This window comes from Ursus arctos, unplaced genomic scaffold, assembly GCF_023065955.2.
Source record: "Ursus arctos isolate Adak ecotype North America unplaced genomic scaffold, UrsArc2.0 scaffold_11, whole genome shotgun sequence".
NCBI classification, from domain to species: domain Eukaryota; kingdom Metazoa; phylum Chordata; class Mammalia; order Carnivora; family Ursidae; genus Ursus; species Ursus arctos.
The window spans coordinates 12,061,543-12,088,308 of record NW_026622775.1 but is presented as its reverse complement, the minus strand read 5'-3'; positions in this window follow the sequence as shown (position 1 = coordinate 12,088,308).

Below are 26,766 nucleotides of genomic sequence, written 5' to 3'. Positions count from 1 at the left end.
TGTGCATTTGAAAGTAATTTTATTTCAACCCATAATCAACCCATAATATTTAATAAAAATCTAAAATACGACATATGTGGTAGCAACTTTCAGCTGGTTTATATTTGATTATTAGTTTTAGGTTGATTATATTTTGGTATTTTATGTTAAGTTTTTAATAAAAGAGAAAAATTGAGGTGAAAAAAACTGAGGTAGGTAGGTGATAGAGATCCCAGATCTTTTCCTGCCTTCTCTGTAGAGAGTAGTAATAATAATAATAAAAGCTTTCATTTACCCCATGTGTTAGAGATCCTCAAGACCACCCTCAATGACTTACTAGAATGACTCATAGAACTCAGGAAAGCTGTTACACCTACAGCCACAATTTATTACAGTGAAAGGATGCAGATTAAAATCAGCAAAGGTAAAAGGCACATGGGACAAGGTCTAGGGAGACCAGACAAAAGCTTCCAGTTGTCATCTTGGAGTGGAATTGTATAGACAGCATTAATTTTCTAAACGAGGATGTGTACCATCAGATATAGAATACTGCCAGTTAGGGAAGCTCACCCAAGCCTCGAGTCCAGGGGTTTTCTTGGGGGTCCATTATAAAAGCATAGAGCACAACTGTAGCTGGACTTCATTAGTCTGTAGTCCCTCCTGAGGTCAAAATGATATCATGTGCCTGAGGCCTCCACCATAAATTACATTGTTAGCCCAAATGATCTGGTGTGGCCTAGGGCCTAGTTATAAAAGAAAAAAAAAATACTCTTAGTAGGCAGATGGTCTAAGAGTTTAGAAGCTATCTATCTTCCAGGAGCCTGCCAAGTCCAGGTTTTGGTTTTGGTTTGTTTTTTCTTTTTCTTTTCTTTTTACTTTCTTTTCTTTCTTTGAATGTGTAAGATTTGAACACCCCAGACCTGCTGATTTAACCCTTTGCTGTGTACCTACATAAAAATTATTCTGATATCTGCTATCAGTAATGCAGTACAATTACCTATATACATAATGCTAATCTACACCGAGGCTACATGATTTTCCAGACCTCATTTATCTTATAACTGCCAAGATTGTGATTTCTTTGAAAATTAAGAAGCATGTTACTATCTGGCTTAAAATGTCTCTATATTGTTCACAGTAATATAACTATTTTTTTTTAATTTTTAAAAAGATTTTATTTATTTGAAACAGAGAGACGGAGAGAGCGCACAAGCAGAGGGAGTGACAGAGGGAAAAGCAGACTCTCTGCTGAGCAGGGAGTCGATCCCAGGACCCTGAGATGATGACCTGAGCTGAAGGCAGATGCTTAACCTGCTGAGCCACCCAGGTACCCTGATAATTTATATTTAATATCCTTTCCTTAAATATGTTCCACTCTCATATGTCATAAAGCGAAGATTTACCTTTTGTTTTTCTACTCATTTTTTTCTATATTCACTGCCTGCCTGTAAGATTTCAAAAATTTTCTTCATGTATCATTTTTACCTTCTGCCTAAAAACAAGTTTTTCCTATTCTATGGTTTCTCAACAACCAAATACATGTAAAGTTAAGCTAAAGAGTCACTTTAAGTCATTTTTGTCACCCTCTTGCTTAGGTGTCTTTTCTCTGTCCTTGAAAATATTCTGTTTACTTTATAACATAGTTAATACAGTGTTTAAAAAAAAAAACATAGTTAATGCAGTGTTAAAAATGGCAAAATGGCGATGGCTTTAAATTTCCTTATCTACTTTACCAATAAGCTTCCTGTTATTGCATGTGTTCATTATGTCGAAAATTACATAGTGTTTATACAATTATATCTCCAAAACTCCAAACAGGAGTATGGATCTGTAGTGTCTGACCAGGTTTAAATGTGAAAAGAACCCACATATAAAAATATAAGGCAGGGCACCTGGGTACCTCAGTCAGTTGAGCATCCAACTCTTGGTTTCAGCTCAGGTCATGATCTCAGGGTCGTGAGACTGAGACCCACATCAGGCTCCACACTCAGCGGGGAGTCTTCTTGAGATTCTCTCTCCCTCTCTCTCTGCCCCTCCCCTGCTCGCTCACTCTCTTTAAAATAAATAAGTAGGGGCACCTGGGTGGCTCAGTCGTTAAGCGTCTGCCTTCGGCTCAGGGCGTGGTCCCGGAATCCTGGGATTGAGCCCCACATCAGGCTCCTCCACTGGGAGCCTGCTTCTTCCTCTCCCACTCCCCCTGCTTGTGTTCCCTCTCTCGCTGGCTGTCTCTCTCTCTGTGTCAAATAAGTAAATAAAATCTTTAAAAAAATAAATAAATAAATCTTTTTAAAAAATACAAAGCACGTTGAGTTTTGAGTTGGTTTTGTGATTTATCAAACTAGGTTGACACATTCTTCACAACTCTTTTTCTAACGTTTCCACATAGTCTGGACTACAAAAGATCTTCTATAAAAGTGTAGAAAGGAGGCAGCAGCCATTTTATAGCCTATACATACTTTGTTCCAGTTATTCAATCACATACTAATGTAGGTGTGGCTGTGAAGGGATTCAAAAGAAGTAATTAAAGTTCCAAATAGGTTCATTCTGAGTTAATCAGAATGGTGGTTATCTCAAGTGGGCCCAACATATTCAGGTTGATAACCTTTAAAGAGGGCTTAGGCCCTTTATAAACTTTAGAGACTTGAAACAGCAGCTGGGCCTGCAGTCAGTCTCCCTTGCCCATGATTTTTTCCATCTTGACTACCCTGGAGACGTCATGGTGGCTTAGCCAGCCCCATGCTTGTGTAATAACAGTAAATCATATTGTGTGCATGTTTGTATGTATTTATATAATCTACTGGTTCTGCTCCCTGATTCAACCCTGACTAATACAAATTTTAAGTGTCTATATATGATAATATATCCACAATAAATTTAGTACCTTACCTATATGAAATTTGCGTACATGTAAACACCTTCAAGAAGAAAAAGCATTCCCTACTGCTGTGATTTCAGTCACAGATGCTTTCAGAGGCCAGATAGTATGGAAGTAGTGTGGCCTGTGGCCAACCAAGGGAGTCCATTGGCATTTAAACATTTAATAAAGAAATCATGGACATTTAAACAAAGTAAAACAATGTGTTGGTCAAAGAAAGTATACCTCCTCAGTATTCTACCTACTAGCCACGTGCTTTTACTACAATTAACAGATACCCTTCATTTTCTATCTACAACTGACTTTGTTCTCTGCTGCCTCTACCTTTGTCCAAAGCTGCCGGAACCAGTACTTTGACCTTTAGCTGCAGCCAGGAAACACCACTCTACACATAGAAAGAGCAAGGGAAAGAAGATAGACTATTGCAGAAAGGACCCTGCAAAATTTTCCAATATTTTGTAATGTTGCATCTATTAGGACACCAAATCCAATAATTGATTGGATGCATAGAAGAGGCTTCCTGACTTTTGACACACATTTCCTCTTACTGAGATATGAACTGTGCATTGTTATAAAGTTGAAAATAATAAAAGCAAATATATTAGATACCATTGTAATATTATGTCTTTATTTTATTTACATTTTGTGGTTTCAGACCCTACTAATATAAAGCGTGGAAGATACTCCATTTCATAAAATACATTTAAAAAATTTTAATATTCATAAGTGTGTCATACAAGGGGAAAATTAAAATGATTGCTTTTATTTCAAATCTGTCATAATTCTCTAGGGTAAAGACATCATACTGCCAATTGTCTCTTAGCTGTCATATATCAAATATTCCTCTGACTTTGATAGCACTAGTACTTAATTTTTAGATTATTGCCTCTTTATGTGGAAGATATTTGGAATTTGACCCATATATAAATTTGTTTTTTTCTAGTACCTCTGAAAATTCAGTGTTTCCTCCCCACATGTTCACTCTCTGTTGAAAAAATGAATGAATAAAATAAAGTTCTTGGGTGCCTTTGACTAAACAGTAATGACTCCAGTGTGTGACTGCATCTTATCAGAGACAGCTGACCACTGCATGGCAGAGTTTACCTCGAATGTTTGTTAGATAAAGACAGATTTACTTTTATTAAAAAGTGCCTACTTCCATTCCAAAGTCACTGTTACTGGTGCATGAATATTCCTGTTTCCTACTTTCTTGCCTGCATTCAAAGTTCTGTGATTTAAAAATTAGAAACAGATGCTTATTTTCTGTCATTTTAACCCCCATATTTTGTTTAAGAACCTGTGGAAGAAGAAGATTTTAGGAATATTCAGACCAGATGTTATATCGTTAACCTATCTTCATTTGCAAATTAAGCACTTTGGTCTCCAATAGGGAAGAGCTAAATAGTCCGAGAAGCAATCTGCAAGACTTCAGGATAGTGTGCAACATCTGGTGGAGTAGCAGTAAATGAAGGAGCTATGGAACCCACCCTGACACCTCTCATTGGGCACAACATTTTTAGTAATAATTTACTTCTAAACATTTTTTCTTTAGTATTTTTATAGAAGTAGAGGACAGGTATGATTTCCCATGGGTGTTGAAGACGAATGCTGCCATATAGCAGAGAGCTTCCTGAGCCAGCGTCTGCCATATCTGATCCAATGAGTGCATCCCCTTGCTGCATGGAAGGCAATGTCCACATAATGTAGAAAAGTATATATGTCACAGAGAGCCATGGTGATAAAGCTCACACCAGATGCCTTCATCTTGGCATCAGTAGCCAAAAAAGATGGGGTTCCTGAAAAGCTGCCTGTATCTGCTTAGTAAAGACTAGGAATGGAGCAAGTAGCAATAGGTGAAGCTCAAAAGTAGCAGTCAACTGTAGTATGGCATGCTGGCTGGTGCTCCTAGAGGATCTGCTCTGCCATCACCTGGATGGTCAGTGAACACAGTGCTATGAGCTACTGGAACAAGCATTTCCAGTTTATTGTATATTTGTGATGCAAATGCCACCACTTCTGTATCTGAAGATACAATATTCCCTCTGAAATTCACTTTTGGTGACACTTGGGTTCCTGAAGTATGGAAGTTGTGGATATCTTTCTCCTTCTTCTGTAGGATATCAAGGGCTCTAGACTTTGTGAATTTTTTCCTTAAGGTTATGACAGGAACAAGTAACATTGCTATATAGACCACTTTCTGAAACATGGGGAAATGATTATGGGAACTTTTATTTTGTGCCAATCCAATAGGTAGAAAGTAGAAACTTTCTAATGTCTTTTTTTTTAAGATTTACTTAATTTATTTTGAGACAATGAGGGCGAGGGGAAAGGACAGAGGGAGAGAGAAACTTAAACAGTCTCTGCACTGAATGCAGAGCCTGAGGTGGGGCTCAGTCTCACAAGCCTGCGATCACAACCTGAGCCAAAACCCAGAGTCAGACACTTAACTGACTGCACCACCCAGGTGCCCTGAACTTACTAATGTCTTAATTTGTGTAATTCCCTACTTTTTACCTGAGCATCCACGCATTTTCTTATTTATCTTGTCTTCATTTTTGTAATGTCTATTCATTTAATTGCCCTTTTTATAATTAGATTTCCTGATTTTTGTACCCTTTAAAGGAGTTCTTTTCATATTCAGGATACTAACTATTGGTTATAGATACTGCAAATATTTTCTTATTATGTGTCCATTTTCCTTCATTATGTGATTTGAGTCCTTTACTAAACAGAAACTCTTAATTTTGATATAGTCAAATACCACCATTTGATTTCCCTTTTTTTCTCAGTCTTGTGTAATTAATCCTATATCAAAGTCCATCATGCCAGGAATATAGGAATGAAAAGGGTGGGGAGACGTCCTAAAGAGAGCAACACTGGAAGCTGCTACTACCACTAGGCTAAAGAGACAAAGGGCAAAGGGAGGAGATGTTGTTACATGAAGCCATAGAGGAGAAGCAGGCTTCCTGGGAGGATCCTAGGGTATTTAATCTAGGCTAGATTAAATACGGAAATCCCATTGAATAGTTACATTTAGATTTTGAATAACTCTTCCTCCCAAGAGATTGTAATTATCAGAAATATGCTGGCTTCTTGCTTTCTCATCCTCTAATCTCCTGACAGTGACTTTCATTGGCTAAACTCAACCAGAAGACAGGTGACAAAGGATCCTGGAAAATATAGCTGATAGACCCAGGAAACAGATCCGAGAGCAAATGGGCTGAAGAACTGGTATGGAATCACTTCTACAGGAATTTTTAATTAGTCAATTATCTGTGGCTATTCCAGGGATGGTTTCTGCCAATCATATTAATCCTTATGGAGAAGAGTTAAAACCAAAGTATAAAATTGAAAGCTAGAGTCTGTGGTAGGCTGCATAAGAGCCATAAAGAGCTGTGAATTTGCTTTAAAATTACCTCTACATGGCAATAGAATTGCCTGCATTTTTATTTTTATTTATTTTTAATTTTTTAAATTTAGATTTTTATTTTAATTATCGTTACATACAGTGCTGTATTAGTTTCAGGTGTACAATATAGTAATTCAACACTTCCGTACCTCACACTGTGCTCATCATGACAAGTGCACTCCTTAATCCCCACCACCTATTTCACTCATCCCCCCACCCTACCCCCTCGGGTAACTGTCAAATTATTCTGTATAATTAAGAGTCTGTTTCTTCCTTTCTTTTTCTCTCCCTGTCTTCCTCCCCATCCTTATGTTCTTTTCCCTTTGCTCATTTGTCTCTTATATTCCACATATGAGTGAAATCAAATGGCATTTGTCTTTCTCTGTCTTATTTCACTCAGCATTATACTCTCTAGCTCCATCCATGATGTTGCAAATGGCAAGATTTCATTCTTTTTTATGGCTGAATACTATTCCACTGTGAATGTATATATAGATAGATAGCATCTTCTTTATCCACCAATCAGTGGACACTTGGGCTGCTTCCATATTCTGGCTATTGTAAATAATGCTGCTATAAACATATAAACCAACAGTGCACGAGTCCTCCTTTTTCTCCACATCCTTGCCAACACCTTTTGTTTCTTGTGTTGTTGATTTTAGCCATTCTGCCAGGTGTGAGGTGATATATCATTGTTTTAATTTGCATTTCCCTGATAATAAGTGATAATGAGCATCTTTTCATGTGTCTGTTGGCCATCTGGATGTCTTCTGCCCATGTTTTAATTGGATTGTTTGTTTTTTGTGTGTTGACTTTTATAAGTTCTTTATATGTGTTGGTTATTAGTCCTTTATCAGATCTATCATTTGCAAATATCATCTCCCATTCTGTAGGCTGCCCTTTAGTTTTGTTGATTGTTTCTTTCACTGTGCAGAAGCTTTTCATTTTGATGTGGTTCCAATAGTTTATTTTTGCTTATGTATCCCTTGCCTCAGGAGACATATTGTGAAAGAAGTTGCTATGACCAACATCAAAGAAATTACTGCCTGTGTTCTCCCCTAGGGTTTTTATGGTTTCAGGTCTCACATTTAGGTCTGTAATTCATTTTGAATTTACTTTTGTGTATGGATGTAAGAAAATGGTCCATTTTTTTTTCTTTTGCATGTAGCTGTCCAGTTTTCCCAACACCACTTGTTGAAGAGACTGTCTTTTCCCCATTGGATATTCTTTCCTACTTTGTTGAAGATTAATTGACCATAAAATTGTGGGTTCATTTCTGGGTTTTCTGTTTTGTTCTATTGATCTATGTGTCTATTTTTGTGCCAGTACAATATTATTTTGCTTACCACAGCTTTGAAGTCTGGAATTGTGGTGTCTCTAGCTTTGTATTTCTTTTTCATGGTGGCTTTGGCTATTCAGGATCTTTTGTGGTTCCATACAAATTTTAGTATTGATTGTTCTAGTTCTGTGAAAAATGCTATTGGTATTTTGATAGGGATTGCATTAAATGTGTAGATTGCTTTGGATAGTGTAGACATTTTAATAATAGTTGTTCTTCAGCCTGTGAGTATGGAATATCTTTCCATTTCTTTGTGTCCTCTTCAATTTCTTTCACCAGTGTTTTGTACTTTTCAGAGTACTGGTTTTTCACCTCTTTTGATAATTTTTTTCCTATGTATCTTATTGTTTTTTGGTGCAATTATAAATGTGATAGTTTCCTTGATTTCTCTCTTTTTTAAAAAGATTTTATTTATTTGACAGAGAGAGAGACAGAGAGCACACAAGGAGGGGGAATGGCAGTGAGAGAGAGAGGGAGAAGCAGGCTCCCTGCTGAGCAAGGAGCCTGACACAGGGCTCGATCCCAGGACCCCAGGACCATGACCTGAGCCAAAGGCAGATGCTGAACCGACCGAGCCACCCAGGTGCCGCTTGATTTCCCTTTCTCTTGCTTCATTATTGGTATATAGAAATGCAACAGATTTCTGTACATTGAGTGTGTATCCTGCAACTCTACTGAATTAATCAGTTCTAACATTTTTTATGTGTCTTTAGGATTCTCTATATTTAGTATCATGTTATCTATAAGTAGTGAAAGTTTTACTTTACCTTACCAATTTGGATTCCTTTTATTTTTGTTGTTTAGTTGCTGTGGCTAGAACTTCCAGTACTATATTGAGTAAAAGTGGTGAGAGTGGAACATCCTTGTCTTATTCTTGAACTGAGGAGAATCTCTTAGTTTTTCTTCATTAAAGATGATGTCTGCTGTGTTTTTTTAATAAATCGCCTTTATTACATTTAGGTATGTTCCCTTTAAACCTATTTTGTTAAAGGTTTTTATCATGGCTGGATGTTATACTTTGTCAAATGTTATTTCTGCTTCTATTGAAAGGATCGTATGGTTCTTATCCTTTCTCTTATTGATGTGAGGTATCACATTGATTTGTGAATATTGAACCACTCTTGCACCCAGGAATAAATCTGACTTGGTGGTGGTGAATGATTTATTTTTTTTAACATCTTGTTGAATCTTGTTTGCTAGTATTGTATTGAGAATTTTTTTTATAATAATTTTTTTTATTATATTATGTTAGAGAATTTTTGCATTTATGTTCATAAGAAATATTGGTCTAAACTTCTCTTTTTTAGTGGAGCCTTTACCTGGTTTTATTATCCAATAATGGTCAATAATGCTGGCCTCATAGAACAAATTTGAGTTTTCCTTCCTTTTCTATATTTTGGAATAGTTTAAGAAAAATAGGTATTAACTCTTCTTTAAATGTTTGTAGAATTTCCTTATGAAGCCATCTTATCCTGGAAATTTGTTTTTTGGGAATTTTTTTTATTTTTGACAATTTCTTTGCAGGTTATCAGTCTGTTCAAATTTTCTATTTCCTCCTGTTTCAGTTTTGTTGGATTATATGTTCTTAGGAATTAATCCATTTTGTCTAGGGTTGTCCAAATTGTTGGCATATAGTTTTTCATAGTATTTTGTTACGATTGTTTGTATTTCTGTGGTGTTGGTTGTTATTTCTCCTCTCTCATTTGTCATTTTATTTATTTGAGTCCTTTCTCCTTTTTTTTCTTGGTAAGTCTGGCCAGAGGTTTATCAATTTTATTATTTTTTTCAAAGAACCATCTTCCAGTTTTATTGATCTGTTTTATTGTTTTTTCATTTCTATGTCATTTATTTTTGCTCTAATCTTTATTATTTCCTTTCTTCTGCTGGCTTTAACTTTTTCTTTTTCTGGCTCCTTTAGGTACAAGATTAGGTTGTTTGAGATTTTTCTTGCTTCTTGAGGTAGGGCTGTGATGCTATAAACTTCTCTTGTAGAACTGCTTTCGCTCCATCACAGAGGTTTTGTACCATTATGTTTTCATTTTCATTTGTTTCCATGTACTTTTTAATTTATTCTTTGATTTCCTGTTTGATCCATTCATTGTGTAGTAGCATGTTATTTAACCTCCACATATTTGTGTTCTTTCCAGATTTTTCTTGTGGTTGATTTCTAGTTTCATAGCATTGTGATCAGAAAAGATGCATGGTATGATTTTGATCTCTTGAATTTGTTGATGTTTGTTTTTTGTGCTAATATGTGGTCTATTCTGGAGAATGTTCTTGTGCACTTGAAAAGATTTTGTATTCTGCTGTTTTAAGGCTGGAATGTTCTGAATATATCTGTTAAATCCATCTGTTCCATTCTGTCATTTAAAGCCATTGTTTCTTTGTTGATGTTCTACTTAGGTGATCTGTCCATCAATGTAAGTGGGGTATTAAATACCCTACTATTATTGTATTATTATCAATTAGTTCCTTTATTAACTTATTTAATGTATTTGGATACTCTTATTTTGGGTGCATAAATAATTAATGACAGTCTTCAGATCACTCTCTGGTTCACTGACGTGGATGTGGATGATTTCTAGTTAAAAATGTGGGACAGGGTGGGCTCAGGGTCCTCCTACTCTGCCATCTTCCCACGTTCCCCCCTTCCCCCACTTGTGTTTTTAATTCTATATCCTGAAAGTGCTGCTAATTTCAATTAATCACAACCTCTCACAATTAAGAAAAAATTGAAATTTTATTTGAAGACAAAAAGCTATAAGTTACCAGCAACTTAAATGCTTTCCAGGTAATTCATTACCCACAAAATAAATTCTATTTAAGATTAAGGCTTATTGCATATTAAACCCACCTCACAGCAGAACAACTTTTTCTTTTTTTTTTTTTTAGATTTTATTTATTTATCTGAGAGAGAATAAGGAGGGGAAGGGGCAGAGGGAGAGGGAGAAGCAGACTCCCTGCTGAGCAGGCAGCCTGATGTGGGAATCAATACCAGCACCCTGGGATCATGACCTGAGCTGAAGGCAGCTGCTTAACTGAGCCCCTCACAGAACAAAATTGAAAGTAATCTCCACATTATCTTCCATGTAGACTCTAAAGGCTCTGGTTTTTAATTTCTGATATTTAGTTATTAGCTCAACAAGTTGAGGTTTCCGCTTTAACTTGGATAACACTTTTGAGGGTTGGGGATAAATAAGAAAATATATCATCTCTGACTTCGGTGTGCATGTGTATGTATGTGTGTGGTGTGATATGTAGATAACCTATAATGAAAGGTTGCTGATTCAATTTTTAAAATATTTGGACCAAATACTCCCTGTTTTCTCTGAGACTTAAACATATGACATATTTAGTTACAAAACTAGACAAATACATTTATAAGTGGTAAAGCAAGGGAAATGATCATTTCTTCTAGCTTGCTGGATTCCATTATGCTCACCTTCATTGTTTCCTTGGGCAGAGTCTTTCTCAAACACAATCACTTTTCACTTCTTTTGGAGTTTTAGCATCATTTTTATAGGAATCAAATATATTTGAATTCAAACACAGACCACACACACACACGCTCCAAAACAACCTGCAAAGAAAAATGTATTATTTAATTCTTTTTAGAGGTCACGAATATGAATGATTTAGCTAGTATTAAAGCTGGAATTATTTAAGTTCGTCTAATGTTTTTCCAAATTCTCTAGAATACTGACTAAATAATGTGTGAAAGAAATTTGTACTATAAAATGTAATCAGAAAGTACTAAACATTGGAAGAAAAAGTCATGGTATAATTTTAAGAAGTATAATATAGCTTTTAGATTACCCAAAAAATAACTAAAATGTAATAATTTAATGAGCAAAATTGTCATTGGTATTATTTGGCACAATTACTGCATCTAATATAACTTCACATACTGCTGATAAAATATAACTTTGTTACATATTTTACAGTAAAATAAGACTTTTCTTTGATGTTTATATTAAAAAATATGTCCAATAGTTAAGGATTTCATTAATTTTTATTTTTTAAAAAGGATTTATTTATTTATTTTAGAGGGGGAGAGAGAATATTTAGAGAGAGAGAATATCAAACACAGAACACAGAACCTGATGCAGGGTTCAGTCCTACAACCCATGAGATCATAACCTGATCCAAAACCAAGAGTTGGATGCTCAACTGACTGAGCCACCCAGGCACCCCTAGTTAAAGTATTTAAAAATAAGCTTGATGCTTTATTTATATATGTATAAAAGATTCCCAAGTGAGAATATTATACCTCTCCCACCCCCCCTTTTTTTTCTTTTAGTTGTCTTTTTTATTCTCTATCTTTAAAGTATATTCATTCCAGATCAGGACTTTTTAGGTGTATATTGTTTGCTTTAATTAAAGATTATTGAATTCTAACATCTATTTCATCTCATACATTTCAATTTGAGTCACTGAAGCTAAAAATAAGACTTTTTTTGTGGAACCAATGCTCTTTCTACACGCATTTCTATACTATATGATAAATATATAAACACCAAAAAAATGCTGAATTTGACCTACTCAGGAATAAATAACAAATGTAGATGGTGTTTCAATTAACAAATTTCCTCTTTTGGAATGGCATCAAACAGAGTGATTTTATTTTTTAATATGGCTGATAGTGTCCCTTTTGAAAATACAGGGTAAAAGAACATTTTTGTAATCACATTAATACAACAATCAAAGGAAAAATATCCCTGAAAAGTCAAAGAAAAAAACATACAGTGCAGGTGTTTCATCTTTCTACTTTATCTCATCCCCCCCTTTTTTTCCTCTAAAAGAATAAGGAGAAAAAGCTTTTTTTGGCTCCCTATAGCTTACACTGTCTAGCGGAGTTAATATACTATGGTTTTTGTCCTCAAACTTTCCCAAACTATTACAGATTGTAAGAACATTTTGGTCTCTGAGCAGCATTTCAAGTCAAACATTACAGTCTTGTTGACCATTTCTGGGATTAATTTCAAGCAACAGTACTGGTGTTATGGCTATCTTTTAGAGATTGAAGTGCTGCTAAACTGAAAAGGAGATGCAGTATTGTAAGAATAAACCTATAGGATTACTCCAAAAAATGTGGTCAGAGAAAATAATCCAATATTTATTTTCTTAGTAAATTTCTATGTTAAATTTGCATTTGTTTTATATACAAGGATTTGTCAAACCTAATTGATGAAATTATTAAAATATACAGAACTGGTTAAAGAAATCCATGTGCTAGAAATGTTGAGATGAAAAAGGAAATAGATATTTAAGGGAAAAAAAAACCAAAAACCAAAAAACCTTACCAGATTCAAATACAACACACACAAAGGTATTAAAGAAAGGGAGGTAAGAAAGGTCAAACCCATAAAGAAATAATAAAGGATTATAAATTGGTAAGAATTTTTAAAAAAAATAATAAAAAGACAAAACACCTCTACTGTGTTTTTTTTCTTGACTTTTCAGAGATATATTTCCTTTGAAATAAGTAAAAAAATAAATACCTTTTCTTTATTAACAGATCCATGAAATAAAAAATGTAAAATCCATTCCTGTTTAGGCTTTAAAGTGCAAAAGAAAAAGAAAAATAACATATTTAAATGAGTATAAGTAAAACTTATTTAAAAATTTAGGTAGTGTTTTTGATAAGGTATGATAAATTACAATAAACTGAATATAAAACAGCAATAAAAATCAGAGAAATGAAAATGGCCAAATAGTAAATGGATTTTATACTAATATTCAAATGATATTACATGTTTAATTCATAAGGGAATAAAGCAAATCTAACAGAATATAAAAAAAAGACAAAGCCCCATTATTTTTTTAAGGAATTATAACATTATTGTATAAACAGAATATTTTAAAAAATGGGTTTGTAAAGAGATCATTCATGCCTTTTGACATCTATTTATATTCATTAACAAATGAATATGCACAGTATATAATAATGTTAGTTACTTAGTTTACTATTTCAATGTAGATATTAATCGAATTTCTCATCTACTCTAGGATATTGCTCTAACGATTCCCAGTTTTCTCTAACATGTTATGGTTTTTGTGTTTTTTTTGTTTGAGGTCCCACAACACATGCAAGATCAGAGATATGTTGGTGGTCTTCTCAGGGAGGGTCCCCTCAGTGCTGAAACTGAGGTAAATGTGACTGGAAAGGGCATATCTACCAAAGTGCGAGGCGGGGGGTGAGGGGGTGGGAAGGTGGGGGATGTGGTTTGCTGTGAGCAAGGTAGGTAGTGAGTGTTCTTGCGTTGTCAGTTCCTTCCCTTGGCCCTGTGTTTATGTCAAGGCAGAGAATTGGTGCCTGCCAGCAACTTTGATCTTGGAGTGGTCTCCTTGTGATCTCAGCCCCTCCAAACCATGCTCTGAGAGAATAAATAACTCTCTCCCATCTGCCCCTGGTGTTTTTCAAACTGCTGCTTCCTCCCTGTGTCTCTGCTGGCTGTTTGTCCTGCTGTCTCTTAAAGGGCAGGGACTCTGCTTCCTAATATCCTCTGAGGTCTCCCAGAGAGGAGCCCACAGATTTTTAAAATTCTAGGCCTTGAGTCCTGCTGGTTGTAAGAACTCACAAGATTTGGCCCCTCTTGCTTTCAAAGCCAAGTGTTATGGGGATTATGACTTCCCCATGCGGGCTCCCCAGTTTGATAGTTGTTCACCTTCTCCATGCTACCAGCTCCCTCCCTACTGCAGAAGGCCATAGTGCATTTTGCTCCCAAAACTATATCTTCGCCCTTCCTACCTTCTTAGATGTGGCCTCTTCTCTACCTTTAGTTGTGGGTTTGTTCTGACAGTCTTCAGATTGTTTTGTGGGTTACTTATGCAGATGTGAGTGTTATCTAGTTGTATCCATGGGATAAGGTGAGGTTAGGATCCTTCTCTATCATCCCAGCCTCCACCCTTTTATGATATATTTTTAAATAATGTTTAACTTAAGGAGCTTGCCTTGCTGTTTTCATTAATTCTCTTAGGAATTTTATTCCTTCATGTCATTGTTATAAGCTTAAATAAATGTTAATTTCTAAGCAAGAATATTTAAAAATTTCACACTTCTATGTGAACAAAAGATATCATGTGATGTCAGGAAAACCTGCCAGATATTTAGGCATGTTATTTATTTATTAGACTCAGTAGTTGGTCTAATATATACATATATATGTAATTAAATATACATATTTCAATTATATACATAGACATAATTTTTACTTATAATAAAAATTTTCATTATCTTTTATGGGGGCATGTAAAACATCAGCATAACCAGCATTTATCTCCCTATAGGCAGAACATCAAAGAATTAAATTCAGGAAAGAGCTGGAAGACATAGAATGCCAATGTAAGTAATTAGATACTAAATAAATATTTGTTCAATGAATGAGTGTATAGGCAAATACGATATGAAACAAACAAGACTTATGATCTCATTCTATATGGGTATAGTGAGAATTTTTTATTTAAAAAATATAACTTCAGAATTCATTAAGACTTACAAAACCAAATAGAAAACAAGAAATAAATTAAAAGTATGACTCTTGGGGTGCCTGGGTGGCTCAGTTAGTAAGCGGCTGCCTTTGGCTTAGGTCATAATCCTGGGGTCCTGAGATCGAGCCCCACATTGGGCTCCTTGCTCAGTGGGGAGTCTGCTTCTCCCTCTTCCTCTGCTGCTCCCACTGCTTGTGCTCTCTTGCTCATGCTCTCTCTTTCTCTCAAATATATAAAATCTTAAAAAAAAAGCATGAGTTTAAATTTGAGATAATAGCAAATATAATTAAATTCAAGGAATTCCTTCTATATGGCAGAGAATATGCTATTATTTGAAGTCCAACAAAAATTATTTGAGATATTATTCCATTGTATTGATGAAGGAACTGAGGCTTAGACATATTAACATGCCCGAGGTGACATAGTCATTAAAAAAATTCTTGAGACCATCTGTTTCTGTAGACAGTAATTGGTTCTTCCCTCTAAATTTTCTGAATAATTGTAACAGTAAACACTAATTTCAGTTCAGTTGATTAATGAGTAAGTCTAACTTGATGGGTATATGAATCATCAGCTTTGAAGTTTGACTTGTAAATGGTACTGTTTACTATCTATATATAATAAGCCTGAGGTACATTCTGGCAGTACCAAATGGATTTTTCATTAGATCAGTATAAAACAGGAACAGTGTAAGTTAGCCATCATTTACACATATCATAAGAGAAAAATTATAAATATTCCCAATTATTCCCCATTCTAAAGGAAATAATATACATATGTATTTTGCATACAGAATGCAAAGGCATACAATTCATTCATTATTTACATATTATTCATTGAAAGTCAGTTTCTGTGCCATTTTGTTGGAACAATATGATAGCTGCATGGCCCCATGGTCAAAAGGTGGAGAAGAACTTCACCGAGAGCCATATTACAAAGTACAATTCAATGAAATTGGGTATTGCAAAATAATACACACATTTTAGGTGAGATCTGAGTAAGCCTTGCATTTTTTTGTTGTTGTCAATCTGTTGAAAGAGAGGCTTGTCATTTTTGTTTAAAAAAGTAAAAGTGCTTTCAAATGAGTGTTTTTGTGACAAGGTAGACTGTTAAATTGTCTTCTGCATCTTGCAGTTTGACCATTGATCATATAAATACGGAGCAGTAACATTGAAGATGTGTGTAACAAAAGCAACCTTGTCATAAATGTCAGTTACATATTCAGCAAGAAATATGAAAGTAACACAACATTATTTTGGCTCTAGGGAAGGACTTACTCATACCGTTCACTAGCAAATACACTTTTAGATTATTTCTGTTGAGAAATCTGGCAGTTTGTCTTTCACTTGCAGTATCCCATCCCTTACTGCCATGTGTCTGAGGAAGGGCCTACAGAAATTGGCTAGAGGTCTCCTAGCAAGCTGTATCTCACCTGGCTGTCATCCTTCCTAGTATTCACTTTTTGTATCTGAGACATACAATTTTTTTTTTTTTTTGACAGCAAGCATGTGAGAGTGAGGTGGAGGGAAAGGCAGAGAGAGAGAAAGAATCTTAAGCAAGCTCTCATGACCCTGAGATCATGACCTGAGCCAAAACCAAGAGTCTAACCCTTAACCCACTTAGGCCACCCAGGCACCCCCCAAATATTCTTAATTATGGCAAAATAAATAAGGAAACTTCAACTGGATTCATAACTGTATATGGCTGTTTTAGAAGACTTCAAAGTACAGTATGTGGGGGGAAAAAGACATAAAACCATATGATAACTCAGATTTTTTTAAACATTTGGATTAACTAATCATATTGCAAATCTTGAAATCTGTTAAAGGTAGAGTTCCAGAAGGATTTACATTTTTTTCTTCTTTTTCATATTGCTGCAGCATTTTAATCAAACAATTTAACCATTTTACTACCTCAAATGAACTAGATCATTTATATTTTAAAAACTCAAAAGTTTTGCTAACAGTTTATTAATCTAACCAGTTTTATTGTATTTCCTTTATTGTGTTAGATCCTGTGCTATGGATTAGTTGCTCAGTAGAGACTTTGAGCAATTATCCAGGTAAGGACAGTGCTTCTCAGTGCCTTCCTGTCCTCTTGATTTCCATTTCCTTCAGATATTTTAAATAGATTTTTTTTCAGGGTTTGACTGAATTATTCACCAACCAATGTGCTCTCTCCACATATTATGTGAAGACAATATCTAAAGTGGCCCTCACCCAGGTGTCTTTTCCATATTCCTTAGAATTCTTACATAAATAAAATAGAATTTCACTGTAGCTTTAGTTACTATCTTGATACATGTGTTCTCATACGGAATGCACTAAAGCTTTAACATTAAGGATAGCAAAAAAATGTAATTTTTATCGTATCAGGGTAGGTGATAAATATATTGGTGGCATATATGAGAAAAGGCATAAAGCTATTGACTTTTTAAATTGCTCTTAATACTTATTTGTATATTCTTTACCCTCATTCCTTTAGGAAAAATGACTTACTTAAAAATGGAGCTCTTTTCTTGACTCCTTGATTTTTATTTATTTTTTTCAAGAATAATATAATAACAGGGGCACTGGGTGGCTCAGTCGGTTAAGTGTCTGCCTCTGGGTAGGTCATGATCCCAGGGTCCTGGGATCAAGTCCCATGTCAGGCTTTCTGCTCAGCAGGGAGCCTGCTTCTCTCCTCTCTCTGTCAAATAGATAAATAGAATAATAAAAAGAATAATAGCTCTACAATACCACTGTATATTTTCCTCAAAGCTTTGTTATGAGAACAACAAAGGGAAATGCTGGAAATGTGTGTTATAAAGTAATAGTGGGATATGTATAGTCAGATGTATTAAAGCATCTCTTATAGTATTGATAAATCTTGGTTTCTGAACCATAAATAGGTATCACTTCCCACTTTCTCTTATTTAGATCCCTTTATAAGGAAATCTATTGCCAGAATAGTAAGGTTTGAGGTGATAGCTCATTGTGGTCTTCAGGCAACTACTGATGTGTTTTTTACCACTTTAGATTAAGTTAATATATTTTAGAGATTTATATAAATGAATTCATGCAGTATGTACTCATTATTTAACTTCCTTCACTCAGTATAATTGATATTCATCCAAGTTTTAGTATGAAACAATAGTTTATTCCTTTTTATTACTGAGTAGTATTTTAATTTTTTTTTAAGCAATTATATGAAGTTTCTCAGGTCATATCTATAACACCCTAGATAATGTTCTAAAAAATGTGTTTTCTTCAATATGTTATATTGTTTAAAAAAAAAAAAAGACAGTCCTATTTAGCCAAATTAGCATATTCTAAATGAAACTAATCTTAGAATTCATTTGATATTATAATTGGAACAGTTGGTTTTTTGCTTACGTGTAGCAAAAACTGTGTAAAGAAATGCAAAATAAAAAATGAAGTTCAAAAATATAGCTCTCTTGAGATACTAAATAATAATGAAGTATAAAAAGTTCTGTTATAAATGAAATAAAATGATAAATGGCCAAAGTAAAATGAGAGGTAATTTTGTTGATAAACAATATGATTAATAAATTAAGTTCACTTGCCAAAAAGAACAATGATATGCCAAATTTTTCAAACAGAATTTCAGATAGTAATATACTTTTCTCATGTGAGGTAAAAAAAAAAAAAGCAAGATTATTTGAATTAATAATTATTGAAGGAAACACAACCAATTTTTAAATGTTTCCACTAGAAAATTATTTTATGCCTGTTAGGCATGTAAATTGGGCTGCCATCTGGCTTTTAATAATACTATGATTCTCCAGTGACTCCATGAACAAACCACACTTCATTCAAATTAATTATAAAACCCAACTAGTCACAAACAAATAGTATTCCATGTAATTGGCACATCCTGGAACCACTTAAAATATGGCTGTGCCAACTGAAAGGCACATAATAGTTAACAGAAAAATTTTCAAAAGAAAATGAGGATGTGGTCATTAGATAAGAACAGCTTGCAAATGGAGAATTCAGATTTTGAGAGTTCTGAGTATCGATCAAAAATAAAATTAAGCTATAACATAAAAAATAAAATGAAGGTATATGGGATAAATATAGTAATACAGTTGTGAATGTCTGCCACACATGCTTAAGATTCTTTAAAATAAGATGCTCAAGTATGAGAACAGGTATGTGATGAATAAATCACTTAGGAGGGAGTGAGGTTTGTACTGTACTGGTTTGCCCAGCAGTGTTTATTCATTCACTCAGAAATATAGTAAATACTCATGAATAAATGACATTTGTAAACAAAATAGATCTACTCTGTCTTCATGGAATTTACAGTCTAGTCGTGATTCAGGAAGTTTACTGATATAAAATATGTAATTATAAAAAGTGGCAACAGTGATGATGTAAGTAAAGAAATAACGGTAAATTAGTCTATACTGGGCTAGTGACAGCCTGTCTGAGGAGTTTAATTTTAGCTGAGCTTTGAAAGAACAGTTTATATGAGTAAAATAGAAACATAAAATATAGGAAGAGTTGCTCTTCTAGGGCAATATTTTTTTTAAGATTTATTATTTTAGAGAGTGGGGGAGAGAACGCGTGAGCGTGGAATGTGGAGGGGCAGAGGGGGAGGGAGAGAGAGTCCCAAGCAGACTCTGCACTAAGCACAGAGCCCAACGCAGGGCTGGATCTCATGATAGGGCAATATTTTTAAAGACAATTTCCTTTTTAGTTCACACAATCTTTTTTCAATAATACAACTGTATACATTACTAAATGTTAAATGTGTAATTATAGTTGCTTTGTTAGAATCTAAGTTAATGAAGCATTTAAAAATGCAATTGGTTCATTTAAAGGGGTCCCTCGGTGGCACAGTCAGTTAAACGTGGGACTCTTGGTTTCAGCTCAGGTGGTGATCTCAGGGTCCTGGGATCAAGCCCTGAGTGGAGCCCCATGTGTGGAGCCCCGCATCAGGTTCTGCACTCCACGGGGAGTCTGTAAAGGATTCTCTCTCTCCTTCTGCCCCTCCCACTCATATTCTCTCTCTCTAAACAAATAAAATGAATACATAAATCTTTAAAAAAGATAAATTGGTTCATTTTCAAGTTTAAAATACCAAGCCCATATTTTATTCTGAGCAAAGATTTAATCCTTAAAATAAGGATAAGTAAATAAAATTATAGTAGCAGGAGGCTGTAGTATTCAATCCCATGTACCTGAAAATCACTTGACATTTCCAGTATAGGTCTGTTTGAAATCCAGGGTGTGTAAAATACCCTAGGGTCAAACTCAGTAATTCAAACTTAATATAACCAGAATTAAATCTAACAGCTACTTACTAAAATATATTTTTCCTTTTCTCCTTGCTCATTCTGTTAAAAATAACACCTTACATACAGTTTCAACAATTCCAGGTGTACAACAGCTTTTCCTCCTTTATCAATTATTTACAAATTTAAAAGTTTGAGTGATTTAATACCTATATTACGGCAAATCAGTTTTCAATAGCAAGGTCACTAATGTATTTAAATCTTCTCTATCTCTTGCTTCAGTGTCTCTAACAGACAATTGCATCGCTCGCTAGTATTCCAGGGCTGGCTTCAGCTCCTTCAAATAAACCACTCACCCTAGCCCAAAGTAAGTTTGCTAACTCATAGTCCTCAATTTACAAAATCAGACGGGTTAAATACTGGTCTCTGAAAGTAGCCTATACTTTTCTGTTGTCTTGTGTGGTACTACTTTCTGTTTTCTTCACTCATCTATCAGGAACCCACAACTATACAGGTTAACTCTTCCTCGTTTTAAAGCTTTCATTATTTTTCTTAATAGAATATATTTTTATTTTTTTAAATACCAAAGGTTTTTTATAGTTATAGAATTAACAGCATTTCACTTAAATTATACTTAGTAGCATGCATTCTGTTTTCCCCTAATAAGTTGTGAGTTGTTTGGGAAAACGAACTAGAATAGTACATTGCATGAAGTACATTCATGATTTGTGTGTGTGTGTGGAGTTGAATTTTGAGAATTAAGTAAATTTCCAGAGTTTCATTTAATATAAATCACTTAATGTAATATCAGCTTGAAGTGTAGTATGTTTTGGTGAACGGAGATTGCTTAACTGACCTTTAAACAAGAAAGGGCTTGTTAATGGATTCTTCCTTACTTGATTTCATATTAGCTTATAGATCTATCATTATATGCACAGTTTTGTTCTGGGTAGAGATGATCCTAGATATTGCAATGAGCAGGAAAACAAAGCTTCCACACCACAGTCACTTCTAGAATCGCAGTGGAATATCTTTCACATAGTAAGTATTGCAGAGTCTCTTTCAGTATACTCCCTATAACAGTTCAGATGGGGTATATTCGAGAACTTAATTTATCACATTATAATCCTCCAAAGATAATTTTTTTAAAAAATGTTGACTCAAAGTTTTAATATCATTTAGGGAACTTAGATCTCTCATGCTCTACATTTCACTACATTCATAAACTATAAATTTATGTACATGTATATAGTGTATTTATTCAGTAAAGTTGGGGTATCCTGCCATAATCTATTAATATTGTATTTTCATTTCCACTCTAATAGGACCACTTGTACTTATTCACGTATGTTCTTTAGTAATTTACATTCCCACCAAGAGAGCACATCCTCACCAAGATTTGCTATATATTGTCTTTTTGATACTAGCTCTTCTGACTGGTGCGTAGTGGTATCTCACTGTGGTTTTGATTTGTGTATCTGTCGTGATGAGTGACGTTGAGCACCTTTTCATATATCTGTTGGTCACCTGCATGTCTCCTTTGGAAAAATGTCTATTCAGGTCCTCTGCCCATTTTTAAAGTCAGATTGTGTTTTTGGTGTTAAGTTCTTTATGCATTTTGGATAGTAACCTCTAATCAGATATATAATTTGCAAATATCTTCTCCCATTTACTAGGTTCTTCATACATTTATTTTTAATCTAAATATGTGTTCGTATTTAAAGATTTCTTATAGATGAGATAGTTGCGACATGTTTTTTGATCCAGTCTGACAGTTTAATTGGTCCATTTAGACCATTTCTTCTGAAACTGATTACTGATATATTTTGATTATTATCTATCATATTTGTTAATGGTTTCTATTCTTTTTCTGTCCTTTGAGTTTATTTTAATTTTTAAAGATTTTATTTATTTATTTGAGAGAGAGAGAGAGCACAGAGGCAAAGGGAGAAGCAGACTCCCCACTGAGCAGAGAGCCTGATTCAGGTTTTGATCCCAGAACCCTGAGATCACGACCTGAGCCGAAGGCAGACATTTAAGTGACTGAACCACCCAGGTGCCCCTGTCCTTTGAGTTTTTAATTGAGCATTTTACATGAAACCATTTTCACAGCATATCAGTTTAAATTTAACTTTTTTTTAGTGGTTGTCCTAGAGTTTGCATTATACATTTAAAACAAATTCTGGTCCACTTTCAAATAATACTATAGCACTTCACAGGTAGTATAACTATGCCTTATAATAAAAAAAATAGTCCTAATTTTTTCTTCCCTTTTATCATCGCTGCCATTCCTTTTTCTTATATATAATGCTTATGAGCATACTTAGTTGAATAGTGATTCTATTTTAAACTTGTATATGTTATATCAATTAAGGAGAAAAGTTTTCATTTTCAATTCTGTGGTTTTCCTTTATTCATGTAAATCTGAGTTTCTGCTTTGTATCATTTTATTCATCTCTAAAGAACTTCTTTTAACATTTGTTGCAAGGTGGGTCTACTGGCAATAAAGTGCTTCCATTTTCTTTTGGTGAGCTTGTGCCTCTGGACTGGAAATGTCACACATGCATCTCAGTCGTCTACCCTGAGGTAAGACAGGATGGATATAAGGGGATGGAGTTGGTTACTTCCCTTCCTCCTCTTGGAAGGAAAGGCTGTCAATGAGGCTCTGATAAAATCCAAGCAGGTTATGTCCTACTTAAATATATTTCTCCATTGTTAAGAAAAACAGAATGCTCTGTTTTATTTCAAGATGGATTCTTTGCCTCTTTCCCTGCTCAAAGCATAAGGGATTTTTTTTCTGAGATTCACTGTGAGAACTTTGTAGATATCCATGAAGTAAAACTCAAAGAGTGGGAGACCCTCTGATGACTGGGTTCCTCTGGAGTTTTTAACAATCAGAATTGTCCACACTGAGCCTCCAGAAATTTGGCAATACAATTAGATTTTCCTTCCTGGACAGTGCTTTCCACCAAGATTGCTCTGGTTAGCTGTAATTCTCCATATTCACCTGTTGGTGTCTCCAGTTTTGAGTGTAGCAATTTGCCTGTGACATCACTTCTTTGACAGATCTAAGAATTATTTTTAATTTTTTCCACCTTATTACTTGTTAAGATGGAATAACCCCTTCCAAACTTCTTTCATGCTGGACTGGAAACAGAAAATTTCACATTTCTTTTTGGATTCACCTACTTCTATAGAATGTCTCTATCACTTTATTTTCATATGACCACCCAAAATTGAACCATTTTACACTGTTCAATCTAAGGAAACAATCATTTAGTCCTAATTTCGTGTTACCGGAAGAGAGAGACTGACTAGTCTAACTTGGTCTAAAGTAGTTGAAATCAGATGGGAAAGTCACAGTACATACAAGTGTCTAACCCAAATCATGAAAATTACTTTCCTTTTTAGAAGTTACAGTTATAAATGTCAAATTAAACAATGAAAAGTAAAAATTAGTAAGTATAAAAAATTCAAGAATAAAAAAACTTTTTTTGCAATGAGGGCTTGAATTTAAGAGGGGATACTTGATTTGTAATTTATAAAAGGCAGATTACAAAGCTAATGATGCCAAATTTTTTGTTTTGTTTTGTTTTGTTAGTCACCATATAGTACATCATTAGTTTTTGATGTAGTGTTCTATGATTCATTGCTTGCGTATAACACCCAGTGCTCCATGCAATACATGTCCTCCTTAATACCCATCACCATGCTAACACATCCCCCTAAGCCCTTCCCTTCTAAAACCCTCAGTTTGTTTCCCAGGGTCCATAGTCTCTCATGGTTAATCTCCCCTCTGTTTCCAACCCCCCCTTCATTTTCCCTTCCTTCTCCTAATGTCCTCCCTGCTATTCCTTATGTTCCACAAATAAGTGAAACCATATGATAATTGTCTTTCTCTGCTTGACTTATTTCACTTAGCATAATCTCCTCCAGTTCCACCCATGTTGATGCCAATGTTGGGTAATCATCCTTTCTGATGGCTGAGTAATATTCCATTGTATATATGGACCACATCATCTTTATCCATTCATCTGTTGAAGGGATTCTAGGCTCCTTCTACAGTTTGGCTATTGTGGACATTGCTGCTATGAACATTGGGGTGCATATGGCCATTCTTTTCACTACATCTGTATCTTTGGGGTAAATACCCAGTAGTGCAATTGCTGGATCATAGGGTAGCTCAATTTTTAAGTTTTTGAGGAACCTCCACACTGTTTTCCAAAGTGGCTGTACCAACTTGCATTCCCACCAACAGTGTAAGAGGGTTCCCCTTTCTCTACATCCTCTCCAACATTTGTTCTTTCTTGCCTTGTTATTTTTGCCATTCTAACTGGTGTAAGGTAGTATCTCAATGTAGTTTTAATTTGAAGTTCCCTGATGGCTAATGATGAACATTTTGTCATGTGTCTGTTGTATCTTCATTGGAAAAATGTCTGTTCATATCTTCTGCCCATTTTTTGACTTATTTGTTTTTTGGGTGTTGAGTTTAAGAAGTTCTTTATAGATTTTTGGATACCAACCTTTTATCTGTAGTGTCATTTGCAAATATCTTCTCCCATTCCATTGGTTGCCTCTTTGTTTTGTTGATTGTTTCCTTTGCTATGCAGAAGCTTTTTATCTTGATGAAGTCCCAAAAGTTCATTTTTCTTTCTTAATAATCATACTGTAAAGAAACCTTCACCTTCTAATCTTTACATAATCTTGACACACTGGATACAATAAATGCTTTTACTTTTGAGTCCCTGGCAGGTGTGTATTACACATTTCACATATTACCCAAGCATTGAGACACTAGTATAATTAAAATATAAACAAATATATTCATACATACATTAATAAGTTTCACTTTAAGTCTAATTTAATTTAGCTACTAAAGAACAAATACTTTTTTTTAATTTTAATGTTTTTTTATTATATTATGTTAGTCACCATACAGTACATCCCTGGTTTCCGCTGTAAAGTTTGATGATTCATTAGTTGCATAGAACACTCAGTACACCATGCAATACGTGCCCTCCTTACTACCCATCACCAGTCTATCCCATTCCCCCACCCCCCTCCCCTCTGAGGCCCTCAGTTTAAGAACAAATACTTTTTCACCTAAGGAATTATAATGTCTGAAACCTTTGATGAAGAGCAAGTGAGCAGGTGGTAGGACAGTTGTGACAAACTTACCAAACTAATTGGGATGAAATGCTATAAACTCTTCTTAGTATATGCAAATTAATTAAGACATGTTCATACAATCACAACAGCTGATAATTTATTTGTTCACAAATATCTCTTCAAGGTTAATGAGATAATTTCTATTAACTATGTTCTTTGAACTAGAAAAGTTTATAATGTTCAGTTTCAAGATATTTTAAAATATTTTTCTGATAGTTAAAAAAAATGTTTTACTATGTCTGTATTCCTAACTAGAGATAGGTTTCATGGGAAGGACTCACAGCAAATTAAAGATACCTATATATGCTCTTTGACTAGGATAATTTTAGACTAATATCAATTTAAAAATTTATAGAAAAATATTGAGTCATTTGTTATAACAACTTTATGCTTTCACAGCTTTAAATGAATAAAACATAATTATAATGTGATTAAGGGTCTTCATTCAGAGCACATAACATATAACAAGGTTTACAAACATTTCCTTCATAGTAATTTTCTCCAGCCTACCTCAGAGAGTTCCGGTTTGACAGATAGAAATAATAAGTAAAATCAGCAAAGAAAAAGGTGTTGTTTGACAGTATAATATCATTAATAAATATGCAGCATGTGGCAAGGAAATAGGTGTATTTCCATAAACTCTGGCCCTTTTCCTGCATATTTCCTTTAATGTCATAAAATCATCTATTTATAGTTAACAGGTCAGTTTATGAAAATGTAAATATAGAAAATGATTCCTACCTTAGAGAAATTATAATTTTTCATTTGTTTCTAAAGGTTTCTGTTTCTATATTATTTGATTAAGTGATGCATGTGTGTATGTGAGTATGTTAAATTTTCTATATAATGCATTTGTGGAGATATTTTACCTAAAATCTCAGTCTTATTGCTTCGCCACAGTGTTTGAAGACACCATGGCTAACAGCCCTCATATGTATTTTTTAAATATTTTTATTATTTTAATTCCAATATAGTTAACATACAGTGTTATATTAGTTTCAGGGGTACAATATAGTGATTCAATAATTCTATACATTACTCAGAGCTCATCCTCATCACCTATCTCCCCACCCTTCTCCCCTCTGGTAACCATTGGTTTGTTCTCTATAGTTAAGAGTCTGTTTCTTGGTTTGTCTTTTTTTCCTCCCTTTGTTCATTTGTTTTTCTTCTTAAATTCCATATGAGTGAAATCAAATGGTATTTCTCTGACTTATTTCACTTAGCATTATACTCCCTAACTGCATCCATGTTGTTACAAATGG